General features: G+C 34.3%; 1 non-coding gene across 1 annotated transcript; it reads right to left on the bottom strand.

Moving 5' to 3' along the window:
* Positions 1–12,404: 12,404 nt before the first annotated feature.
* LOC121103194 lies at positions 12,405–12,510 on the bottom strand. The gene has a single exon (XR_005835347.1). It is a non-coding gene; the product is annotated as a U6 spliceosomal RNA (small nuclear RNA).
* Positions 12,511–13,457: the final 947 nt, after the last annotated feature.

Genomic DNA, 13,457 nt, shown 5'->3' with positions numbered 1-13,457 from the left:
CCTATACCTTGTGTGACCCTGTTATTGTCTCTTTTGGCTAGAAACAATGACTCATTAGTTAATAAATAAATGAAATAAAATGAATTTCTGAATAAACAAACTAAAAAAATTTCAGCAGTGACAATAGCCTTGCATTATTTTAACTGTCAAAGTCACTGAAAACTAAAGTTCGAAGGTGAAATAGAGACATCTTTGCCATCTCTGTCTCTGCCTTTGTTTTTTTTTTCTGCTTTCTGTAATGTCATCTATCAAATAAATACCACCTGTCAAATCGTATGCTCTGGAGTCCTCAGTACAATCTCAGTAAAGCAATAATAATTATGAAGTCTAATTTAGAATACTTTTACCCATTTTTATACAGTATACTATGGAAAATGGAATAGAAGTTAAAAAGATAATCTAATTGGAAAATATTATATTGACCAGTCCTGAATAAATGACATCACTTACCATATCACTTGAAAAGACACAGATTGCAGACTGAAATAAGCATAAAGTTAGTACAGTAAAAACTGTTTCAAAAATCTACTGTCTTATTGCTTCTGGGCCATCAGAAATATGACTACAATATTCCAAGCAATTGAGAAGAAAAAAAGGAATGACTCCTAACCTATTGTGGAGAAAAAAAGTGCATTATAATGGTTTTGCATTCCTGGCTACATATTTCCCCATGTGACTGAGAAAAAGAGAAAAAGATCCAAATTAGTATAAATCAGATGTTATCTAAGGAAAAACTGAAATTACATTTACCTATATTAGGAAACTAAAAAATCAATACAGAGAGATAATGTGATAAAGAGGTTAAAAGCATAAATTCTGGAGATGAAGAATCATAGTTCAAATCCTGGCTATTCCACTTGTAATCTCTTTGGTAGTGTGCAAATCACCTCTCTGTGCCTTAGGTTCCTAATCTGTATGTTAATAGTATCTGTCTCAGAACAGTTTTTATGTTGTATATGATAGTGTCCATAACATATTTAATCATATCTAAGTGTTTGCCCTTATTTTTGGTGACAGTTCGTTATTATCCCATTCTCTCCAGCAAAGGTGGTATACGAAGCTCATATTCAGGTTAAATTCTTAGTCCTGGTGAACTAACACAGTTGTTGGACTATGCCAGGTTCATGGGTTATCTATCACTGGTCTGCACTGTAATGCGCAACTTCAGTAGATCCCCATTTACCTTGTCACTCTTCACAAAATTACTGCTCAAAGCTGCATGTAGTTGTGACTTATTATTGAGTAGATTTTCTGATATTCAGAAATGATATTCTGAATATCATTACTATATAACGAAGACTTCACCCATATTCTTAAAAAGTCTTTCATTCATTCTCACTGACCATTAACATTTATGATGTGCCAGTTATATCATCTGCTTTTTTTCTCTTTCTGTAAGGCCCCATCTACCTTTTCCTCAGATTTTCCTGGAAACTCCAAATTTCTCACTTAATCATAAAAATTAATCTTGCTCTTTTGTGTCAGTGTTTTTATTTCTAGACAATGCCCAAGGCAATATATTTTAAGAGCTAATTAACAGCTCAATGTACGTTCCTAGTAATAGAAGATAATTGTTCCAGAGTAAGAAAGTAATTAAAAATTGAGCATCTATTTTATTGCAGGTATATTTTTAGGTTTAAACAAATAAAAAAAAATACGCTATTTGGAAACCAAAGAATGTTGGAAGAATACATATCTAGAAAATGGCGGGTCCAGAATCTGGACACATGTTCTGTGTACCACACTATGTTGCTATGTCTCTTCTCAACTTTTATATAGAGAATCTTTCTTTTAGATTATACTTATGTAATCTAATCAGATATGTACATATCTTGCCTTCAGAGCTGTATTAATTCAATTTAATAGTTGTATTTATTGAAACCATTCAAGAGAAAAAAATACAAACAATGGCTGTGGAATGCCTTTTGCCCTTTTACTCTTATTTTAAATGCTGAACTGTGTGAGTAGCTGGGAGAAAAGGAGCTCCTATTAACTTATTTTCCCCCTTTTTTCCCCCTATTATTTTAGAACAATTGGTAGAGTGATTCTTTGTTGGATGACTCGTTTGAGGCATAGTTTGCTAAATAGTTTAAGGGGTCCAGTATAAAATGAAAATGCAGGGTGCTGGTTTGGGGCAGGAAATCAGTTTCTTTTTCTTCAGAGCCTACCACCCTGGCCCATACAGACCTTGAAGGGATTGCAACTTTCATGCTGGGATGTACTCAGTATCTGGATGGGGAGTAGGTGAGAGTTCCCCATCAAGTCCCTTTGGAGCCACCACTGAGTTGCCTGCCAGAGTCAGGGAGGCTGCCACCTTGCCCAGCCCCAGATGCTACAAGGCTTTCACTTAAATCTGACCCTGTCCACTCCATTTATAAAACATAAATTCAAAGATAATTTTAAAATGATGACAACAGAACATGAAACCTAATTGCAAGGCCTTTTTAAGTGCTGGGCACTGTGCAACTTCACTGACCAATGGAGCCAACCTCTATTAGAGGAATTGAAAGAGACTTCAAATACAATTCCTTTGGAAGAGTTACACTGCTGTCCATAGTTAATGCTGATTCCTGCTCATGAAGATAAGGAGAGCTCAACATTTCTCTAGTAGATGTGCACTGGGGCCTTAGGCTCAGATCATAGAAGATGGACTGGAAACTTGCCACGAGGTTAGCTGCCTAAATAGGGATATTAGGGGATATAAAAATGTTTGACAGATACAATGGAAGAAAATGATATTCCAGATCAAGTAAACAGTATGATAAAAATACCAGGAGGGGGAAGGATAAAATATATTTTGGAAAAAAAAAAAGAATGTTGATATATATTGTTGGATTAAAGGAAAAAGGTGGGAAAATAGTGGGAGTAAGATTGAAAGTAAATTAATACCCAAAATGCTTTACATTTATTTATTTATTTATTTTTCATGCTAATTAAAACGATTTTATTTCAATCCTTTACATTTAAATTGAAAAAAATGTATGAAATTGAAAAGCGATCCATTAAAGGGAAATGATGTGGACTGGTATTGATTGATATAGATTTTAATTTTATTGACAGGAATTTTGTTCCGTAATGATGGTTTTGAGTTTACTTAAAACAACTGCATGTTCACAAAGTTTATTTGCTAAATTTCAGTCTGTCAAGGAGAACTGTGTAATAAATGGGAAAAACTAGGAATTAGGAACCTGAATGCTAGCATTTTTGGTATCTTTAGAACATCCAGGTAGAAATAAGCCTTGTAATAAAGGGGGAATTCTGGGGGATAATAGCCTAGTGTAAGTGTAGATTTTCCAATTCATATAAGAACCAAACCAAATTATGAAAGTATAAAAATATAAAATGAAAAAAAGGTCAGTGTGGAAATTAGAGAATAATGTCAAACACATAACTGCAAACTTTGAGGAAATCCTGAAATTCCTGACAAAAGAATTATGTGGTGAAGGAGAGAAGCATCACTCTGTATTCCAGTCTTTAAGGGGCAAGAGCTGAAGGCAAAGCCAAGGTAGGATAGTAGGAAAAAAATGAATGACTTAACTAAGACTGTCTTAACAGTTTGACAAAACAGAATCCACAAACAACTATGTGTAGGTGGGATGTGAGTTAGGTCAGAACACACACAGAAAGAGACACACATGGTATGGAGAGTAGATTTTTAATTGATATTTTCACCATTGTGTAATGTGTTCATTCAAAATTAGAGCTGGCAAGCAATTTCCATGACAGGAAGATTAGCAACTGAATGGGATTTTATACTCCTCCAGGGTGTTAGAATTTTCAGTGTGTCTTCATGGTAGTCCTAGAATATAATCAGACCAGAGTTGCATCAGATGCTAAAAATTCCTCTATTCCTCTACTGAAGCGGTGAGTTCCAAACTCACCACTTCAGGATTCTAAGTTATTAAATCTGTGAAATAAACTAATTTCATATGCCTCCTTTCATGGGCAGAATTGTGTTCCCAAAATTCAAATGTTGAAATCCTAACCCCTAGTATCTGAGAATGTTTCTGTATTTGGAGATAAGGACATTAAATAGGTGATTTTGGTTAACTGAGGTCATTAAATTGGGTCCCAATCCAATATAACTAGTGTCTCTATAAGAAGAGATTAGGACACAGACACACAGAGGAGAAACAAATGAAGACGGAAATGTTATCTAGAAGCCAAGGACAGATGTCTCAGAAGAAATCAACTCTGTAAACATCTTGGATCTTAGACTTCTATCTTCCAGAAGTATGAGAAAATAAATTTGTTGTTTAGGCCATCTAGTCTATGATACTTTATTATGGAATCTCTAAAAAACAAACATACCCCCCTACATAAGTTATTAACTATAACTACGAAAAGTTAAAGGCTGTCCAATTGATATCCATTTATTACTAGGTTTAAGAAAATATGTATTTTGAATGTAATTAGTTCAAGTATAGTATTCCCTCCCTTATCTGTGGGGATACATTCCAAGACTCCAGTGGATGCCTGAAACTACAGATAGTACTGAATCTTATATATACTGTGATTTTTCCTGTGCATACCTAGGAAAAGCTTAATTTATAAATCAGGCATCGTAAGATATTAACAGCGATGCTAATAATAAAATAGAACAATTATAGTAGAATGCTGTAGTAAAAGTTATGTGGATGTGGTCTCTCTCTCTCCCCCCAAATACCTTATTGTATTGTACTCACCCTTATGATGATATGTGATGAAAAACTGCCTACATGGTGGGATGAAGTGAGGTGAATGATGTAGGCATTGTGACATACTGTTAGGCTACTGTTGATCTTCTAACAATAAGTCAGAAGAAGGATCATCTGCTTCTGGACTAGTTACCATGGGTAACTAAAACCATGGAAAGTAAAACCTTGAACGGGGGAGCTACGGTAGTTATGGATAGGAGAGAATGCCATGAAAGAGAAGTCTCTGAAGACATAAACAGAACATACTGAATTCAGTTGATGGCCATACTTTTTTTTTTTTTTTCAGATCAATTCATATTAAAGTAAATTAGCGGCAACAAATAACTCTATTTCCTTGAAAATTAAAGAGCTCTTTTATGAAATGTATTTCAGATGATTCTATTCCTTCAGCATTCTATGGATGGCCTTTATGTCTAAATAAGAACACTTTAGCTATAATCAAATCATCTTTGAGACTTTCCAACTACCTAATATTATTTTGAATTTCAGGAGGATTCAATATTAATAGGAGATATATATTAATGGTTGGTTCATTTATAAGCTGGTTTCACAAGTGCTGCACACCTTAAATCCCCTTTTGAAATTTCTTCTCTGTCCTCCCTATTATTACCATTTTCCCAACTAGTATATCATTTATTCTCCATAAATTCCTTTAAACAAAACTAGTGGTACAAATGTTTTTCTTTCTAGGTATGATAATAATAGGTGAGGCAAGAAAAAACTTACATATCTATCCTAAAATTATCACTATCCTAAAATTAGATGTCCATTACACATAAAAGAGTATTTCTCCTTTCTCTTCCCACCCCATCCCTCCCCTCCTCTCCTTCCTCCCCACTCCTCTCTTTTCTTTTCTTTTCTCTTTTCTCTTTTCTTTTTGTTTTTCTTTTCTTTTCTTTTCTTTTCTTTTCTTTTTTTCTTTTCTTTTCTTTTCTTTTCTTTTCTTTTCTTTTCTCTTTTTTCTTTTTTCTTTTTTCTTTTTTCTTTTTTCTTTTCTTTTCTGTAGGCTCCATGCCCAGTGTGGGGCTGCAAACTCATGACCATGAGATTGAGACCCAGCTGAGATGAAGATCTAGACACCCAACCAACTGAGCCACCCAGATGCCCCTCTCCCTGGCTTTCTTATGCTCTTTATTGCTGTCTTACCCTTGCCTCTTAAAATAACTTTCTCTAGCACCAACTGTCAGCTTCCTTCTCTCCCCATAAAAAAAAAGAAAAAGAAAAAAGAAAAAAATAATCCCTGTTTATTTCTTATGTAGAAAAATTGACTTTTTGTAAAGTAAACTCTGGGTTATGCTTAGAAGGCCTCATCTTTCATGCTCAACTATCCCATTATTCTGTTAATGTACTTTACCTGAGACGAAGAGAATTTCTCTTCCTAAGTGGAAGCTACTTTCCCTGGTAAATCAACTGAATCAATTGGTATACAGCTTTTTCTTTTTTGTTAATTTTTACAAGCAATGATTAATGAGAAGCTAAGACAACAACATGAAATTAACAGGGAACTATCAGAGATAAAAGAATTTAAACCAAAAAAATTCTATACTAGAATATAATGCCCTTAGAAGTAGTAAATACAGTAAATGTAACAATGATGGGTTAACTGGTGTGCATACACACACAAAGTCTATTAAAATTCTAAAGAAAATAATAAAGCAATGACATGAATAAAAATTAAAAAAATAATTGATAAATAAAAAATGTAGTGTTTTAAAATTCTTAATACACGTCACCTACATGCAATTCACAGTAGGGCTTCTGATGGATGGGAGACTGTTCACAGAGTCATAATCTTGATCATCCTCTTTTGCTTCACTCCCATTAGGTGATTTAGGGAATCATTCCCATTAAAGCTGTTCTCCTTGTTTGCCTGTAATCCTTGAATAAAGGTCAGGGGAAGAATAATCATCCTACATTCATAGCTACCTGTATGTCACAACTCTGGTACCAGCGTGATGATACTTTTGTATCTTTTCTGCCCAGAAAGAAAAGCAGGTGGCAATGACCTTTACATGGCAATGTGTTAAAGAAAAAAGCTGTCTCATAACCTATTTTTGGACCATGGTGGTGAACTACTGCTACCAAAGGTTGCTGCTTTTCCTCAACCTTAGGCTACTCTCTTTACGTAGCTTTTTAGTTCTTTATCAGCTTTTTTTCTTTCTTTTTTCTTTTTTCTTTTTTTTATTTGACGGAGTGTGTGAGAGAGAGCAAGCGCAAGCATACAATCAGGGGGAGCAGCAGGCAAAGGGAGAGGGAGAAGCAGCCTTCCCTCTGAGCAGGCAGCCTAATGCCAGGCTTGATCGCAGGACACTGGGATCATGACCTCAGCTGAAGGCAGATGCTTAACTGATTGAGCCACCCAGTGTCCCTCTTTATCATCTTTTAATATTCATTCATTCATATCTCCAGAACTGAGCTTGAATTTCAAATCATCAGTTGATATTAATTTTCATCTTTCCATTTTTTTCTGGTTTTTCATATATCTGAAGTTGAAAAGATACTGATATTTGTACAATCCTTGATGTAAGAAGATCTAAAAGTTAAAGCTAGTCAAAGACAAAAATGCCCTACTATGTGTCAAATCATTATGTTGTACAACGGAAACTAATGTAAAATTGTGTGAAGTATACTTCAATTAAAAAAAAAAGTCCTATTCTAAAAGGCACTTGACATGCTCAAATAGACCTTCCAAGGAACATTTAAGAGAAATGTTTTAGATATGATTTATGTTAAAATTGTCTTAAGTATGCTTTTATTTAAATATAGCATTAGATTTCCAAACATATTGTAGAGTGCTTAATCTTGGTATCAATAAAAACCACACCTTTACCTTTTTTTTACTTTATAAAAATGTATTTCCAATGCCCAGGCATATTTTTGATTTAACTTCATTTACTTCCTTTATCCCAAGGCTGAACTGCACCATTCCATGTTCTTTTACCCTCTATATACACCATGAAACATCTTTCTTTTATTATTGCCAGCTATAGGAATTAGAAATGTAATTACTGTGGAAACTATTTCTGTTTGCATGCAATAACTTAGGAAATGTAAAAAATTAGTATATAACTTTTTGAAAACCATTAAACTAATTCTTGAACAGATTTAGCACCTTGATTAGATTTCCTGTTATGTTTTCCCTAATATTAGGAAACTAGGAGTTACTCTCTGGATATCCTCCCCCCTATATTTTATCCTAAAAATATTTTTCATTTGTAACATATTATACTTTATTTCCACAGGAAATTTTGTTTTTATCATGTGTTAGGCTCCAGATTATGTTGAAGGCACAAGTATTAGTTAAATAATTTAACAAGGAAAAGCTTGAAATGGAATCAGTGCTTTCTTAGAAATTATTAGATGTCTCCAGATGCCATATTGAATAATCAAAACACCAGAATTCATCCGTCCAGTGAAATTTCTAATGATTATTGTCTGATGGATTAAAAATAGTTCTGAAAGAGCATGATGCAAAAATACTGAAATTACTAAAAAAAGACCAGGAGAGATAGATGTATATTCCACATTATTAATAAGATTTTGAGCATTTCTTTGTCTTAAAATGATTACTCCCCTCTCATTTTTAAAGAGAATAATCCAGGATTTAGCAAGTTATTCTTTCGTTACTTGACAAAGTCCAAGGAAATTTGAATAATGTTTCTTTAGAATTTTTTTCATATAAACTCTGGACTATCACTCTCAATGAGGCCAAACTTTGTGTAAAAAATAATGCAGATGTCGACAAAACTTGCATATAAGTTTTGAATGTTTACAGGCCTTAGGTTAATACCTTCTCCTTGGGAGGCAAACTTTTTGTGTACTTCATGAAGAAACTTTAGAAAACTTTACTTTGTAAACCCACAGAGTAGTGGTTTTGGATTCTTCTATCTCTTGTGAAATTGAGCCCTACCTTAGAACTGTATTAATGATGCTTTATCTTCTTAGCCATCCTCCTTTCCCCCCAGTTATCAAAATAGGTTAGCTTCACTTGGACCTCATTTTTGTCACTTAGGTGGTTTCATCAGGTTTCAAGAACCATTACAGAATGACTGTCACCTCTTCTACAGAAATAACTTAAATTCCCTTAACCTGAAGTAGCAAAGTTCAGTAGTAAGTTACTTAGCCATCAAACCTATGTGACAATGTCAAACATGAAGCATTTTTTTGAGAAAAATAATATAACTATTTCATGTCTTGTAGTACTTGGAAAGCCTATATTATCAGAGTTATATAGGAACTTAAAAGAAGAAAATCCAAGCAGCTTCTAGCTTTATAGAAGCAAAAGCTACAAAAGAAATGCAGGCTGTGTTTATGATGCAAAAACAGCAGAAAAATGAATAGCCCAGCCAATTAGTTATATGTACGGGTGTGTATGTGCATGTGTGGATAGTTTGGGCATTAACTGTCAGTCCTTTAATATATGTATACCAAGGAAATCCTTACGTAGGAGAGGTTAGAGAACAATCTTGATAATTAAAAGATAGTCTTATTTCCATCCTTTCATCTAATATGATATCTGGTATGACATACTCACCTCAGTTATGCATTATTTTCTAGTTCAATAAGAACTGACCTATTTGTGATGCAGTATTAATAGGTTCCACTATCCAAAGCTATAATTTCTCAAATATCTGTCATCATATTATAGCCTGAGTTCTTATCATTCTTTTTCCTGGATCCAGAGTCTCATAGATTCTTGCTACATTTCTGTCTTTGGGTCTGAACAGTATCTCTGAATCCTTCCAGTATTGTCATTTTTTTTAATCTAAGTTAATTTGAATATGTACCTATTACAAGATATTTCCTGACAAAAATAGACTGGACTTTACATATATATAAAGGAAATATTTTAATTGACTTAAAGATTCAACTACATTAAAAATTATGAAATTTGCATGAGAAATGTACTTTTTTTCCCCATTGGAATCTTGTAAATAGCTCAAACACTGGGGATAAAGGATTTTCAGCTGAAGAAAATGGATGTTCCTGCTCTTAATCATCATGGAAAATAGAGCAGAATATGAGGCAAACATTTGGACTATAAGAGTAGACATCTCCTGTATCAATTCCAGGTTTTATGGAAGTATAACATCATAAGCAATTCCATTGGGGGGAGAGTGATACGCCCCTGGGCATATATGTCAGAATAGAAATGAGAAATTAGTGGTACCACTGTCCTTTTCTTTCTTCTGGGATTAGTGGCAGAAACAAATTCTGGCAGCATCACCAAATCAAAAAGCATAAAAGCATTGTATTTTTAAAAAATTCTAAATCAGAATCAATGTCAAAGTAGTAGTCCAGCAGAGTTTAAGATGCTGTCTCCTGGTGAGAACCATGAGGATCAAAGACTCATCCTTTGAATATAGAAAGAACCATGCCCTTTCTTCAAGATAGGAATAGAGCAGGGTAGATATAGTAGGGGTCACAAACAGAGAGTTGCTGGGCTTGCAGAGTGGATTTCTTTTTGGCATAATCTATAGTAGTGGTGATGTCATGGCCAGAGAAGAATTGGAAAAAAATTTTTTTTTAAGATTGTATTTATTCATTTGAGAGAGAGAGCGAGAGCATGGCCAGAGTGAGCCGCAGGCAGAGGGAGAAACAGGCTTCTCACTGTGCAGGTAGCCCAACGTTGGGCTTGATCCCAGGACCCTGGGATCATGATCTGAGCCAAAGGCAGATGACAGTTAACTGACTGAGCCACCCAGACACCCCTGGAAAATTTTTCTAGAGCACATTTGTCAGAATTAATGTATTCTGTCACTGGCCCTTCCTGTTCTACAGGGTTATGACCATTAAGCGTTACATGCATAGATCACTAGATACGGAAATCAAATATCAATATAAATTAATTTTGGCAAGAATTTGAAAAAAAAAAAGTCAATAGAAAACATGGCAAAGCCTGATGACAGAAGAGAAGTTTTGTTCTTTTCACCTCACATTTAAATTTCATAACCCCTTTCTTTTTGTCAGTTTACCTCCTAGCCTCTATCTACAGCAGCACCTTACTTGGTTATCTTCCAGATGAAATGATTTTTTATTAAATATCTCTATAGATGCATGGCAGCAACATTATATTTATAAGATACACATATATAAGCAGATATTCAGTAATGCAACATTTATTCTATGGTATGAGTTCACTTCTAGTTGGTACATTCCCTCAGCCTTCAGAATTTCAATGAAAAGTGTGCTTTATGTTCTTTCTCACAATTTTTATCCATCAAATTTTTCATAAACTGGGTCTTAGTTAAACTTCATTGTTCCAAAACAACCAGAATATGTTTTTGGCTCTTATTTTCTTGTTGCAGTCTTAAATAACAGACTGCTAGCATTTCGTGAGGGAAAGACTTAAAAACCATCCAGAAATATAATTCAGGTTTCCTTTTATCGATACCTAATACTTCAAAGGAAATCTCACACAGTGGACTTGCTAGACCTTATCTTCCCCTTAACGCTGAAAGCCAAATGTGAGATAAGTTTGATGTGAGTTACATCTTACTTGGTCCTAGAAAAGGACTGAATTCTCAAAATAATACTTTGAAATTTCTGAAAAAAATGAAGTTCTTCTTTATTCTAATTCCTTGAGGAGAAAATTTCTTCATCTCAGGAAAGTAATCTATGTACCTCTACCCATAAATAGATCTTTGCCCTCTGAAGTTCCAGATATGCACATTTTGATTCCCATAATGATTCTTATTCTTTTTAACCCCAGTTGTGATCTTATGTGTGAACACAACAGTCAAAACTATGTTAATAATCTACCTGTGTATACTAAAGCCAAGCAGGAGAGAGGATGATTAAAATGATGGTATTGAATTTCATCAACAGAGCCCTTCATCTTCCCAGGTGGAAGTTAGATACCAAATATTAAAAATCCTGCATATACTTATTGAAGCTTAGCCAGAGCACCTTTGTGTAAAGTGTACAGTGTGTTCTACTTATGCTCTTTTTAGGATTTGTTGGATATACAGTTTATGCACACAGACACACAGACACACACACACACACACACACACTTATTGAAGCTTAGCCAGAGCACCTTTGTGTAAAGTGTACAGTGTGTTCTACTTATGCTCTTTTTAGGATTTGTTGGATGTACAGTTTATGCACACAGACACACAGAAACACACACACACACACAGTTGCTATCTGCATATAAGTGTGTGTGTTTAATTTGAACAATATTTCTATATCACCAGTGAAAGACTGTGGTAGAACCTGCAGTGAAAAATACATCTTGTGCCATACTAAAATGGGACCACCTAACTCTTTCTTGAATCAAACTTACTGCCATTCAGAAGAAAAAAATCAGAGAAAGGCTCATTTTTGTTTTGATGGGTTTTATTTTTCATTAATAATTATTAGAATTAACTATATATTTTACCAGCTTTCTTTCTCATCATTATTTGTTATATTTCAGGATTCTTTATTGATAAATTTATTAGTGTGCAAGAATACATTTAATAGTAATTCACTGTTAGAAGGTCATTGGGTAGTAGATTTTGAGTGACTCGCTTACATTTCTGAAAATGTTTTTATTTGGCTCTCAGTAGTATATACTACTGTGGTTGGGTATGAGTCTAGGTTCTGACTATTTTGGTTAATACTGATTTATTGACCTCTAGAGGATTCCAAGTAAGTCTCATGTCAGTCAGATTTTTATTCCTTTGTAGATAATCTTGTGATACTATTGTGTTTGCTATGAGTAAAAATGTTTATTCTCTCTGGAAACATTTTGTGTGTCATTCTTGTGCAGGGGCCATTACTAATTTTTGTGCTGTTCCAGTTTTAGTATTATGTGCTGGTAAAGCAAGTTCTCTCTGGAAACTTCTTATATTGCACTTTTGTGTTTTTCACTTTTTAAAAATATATATAATTTACCATGTTGTTCCTTAAATTGTGCAGTTTTATATGAAATATATCATACAACATATATGAAACATATATGTGACACATAAGGAAAAAGAAAAAAAATATCTCTGAGCCCACAAATAAGCTTCAATATAAAATTTTCTGTTCTTCATAGCGTCCCCAGTGGGGTTTCCATGACAACCAATCCCCCCTTCTCTCTATTTTTTTTCCCTCTTCTCTCTTCTAAAGGACTTCTAGCCTCAATTTTGTTTTATCTTTTGTTTGTGTTTAGAATGTCATCAATATGTGTGAATTTCTAAAAATTATATTTTAAGTTACATGTATTCGACATCTAAATATGTGATATCATACTGTAATTTTGGGGCATTTTCATATTTCCTTTTCTGTAAATTGCCTCTATGTATATCCACTTTACTTCTGGATACTTTGTTTTTTTGTAAGTTTATAGGCATCTTATGTATAATCTCAGTCCTAAATTGTGCAGTGAAATGTGTTGAAAATATCATTGATTAGTTTAAAGCGCTGTCATATGACACTGCGATAATTATGGCATCTTTGGAAATAATACTTGATACTTATCGGGCGCCTGGGTAGCGCAGTCGTTAAAGCGTCTGCCTTCGGCTCAGGGCGTGATCCTGGCGTTCTGGGATCGAGTCCCACATCAGGCTCCTCCGCTATGAGCCTGCTTCTTCCTCTCCCACTCCCCCTGCTGTGTTCCCTCTCTCGCTGGCTGTCTCTCTGTCACATAAATAAATAAAATCTTAAAAAAAAAAAAATACTTGATACTTATCTGGCAGGTAAATCCTGGGAATTCCTGGACTATTCTTGGCCTTTTACCACTTAAAATTTGTAATGTGTTTATTAATTTCTACCAAATCCTTTTGGGAT

The sequence above is a fragment of the Ursus maritimus genome, unplaced genomic scaffold (assembly GCF_017311325.1).
Source record: "Ursus maritimus isolate PB19 unplaced genomic scaffold, ASM1731132v1 scaffold_17, whole genome shotgun sequence".
In the NCBI taxonomy this organism is placed as follows: Eukaryota; Metazoa; Chordata; class Mammalia; order Carnivora; family Ursidae; genus Ursus; species Ursus maritimus.
This window is presented reverse-complemented; position numbering and strand designations above follow the sequence as displayed.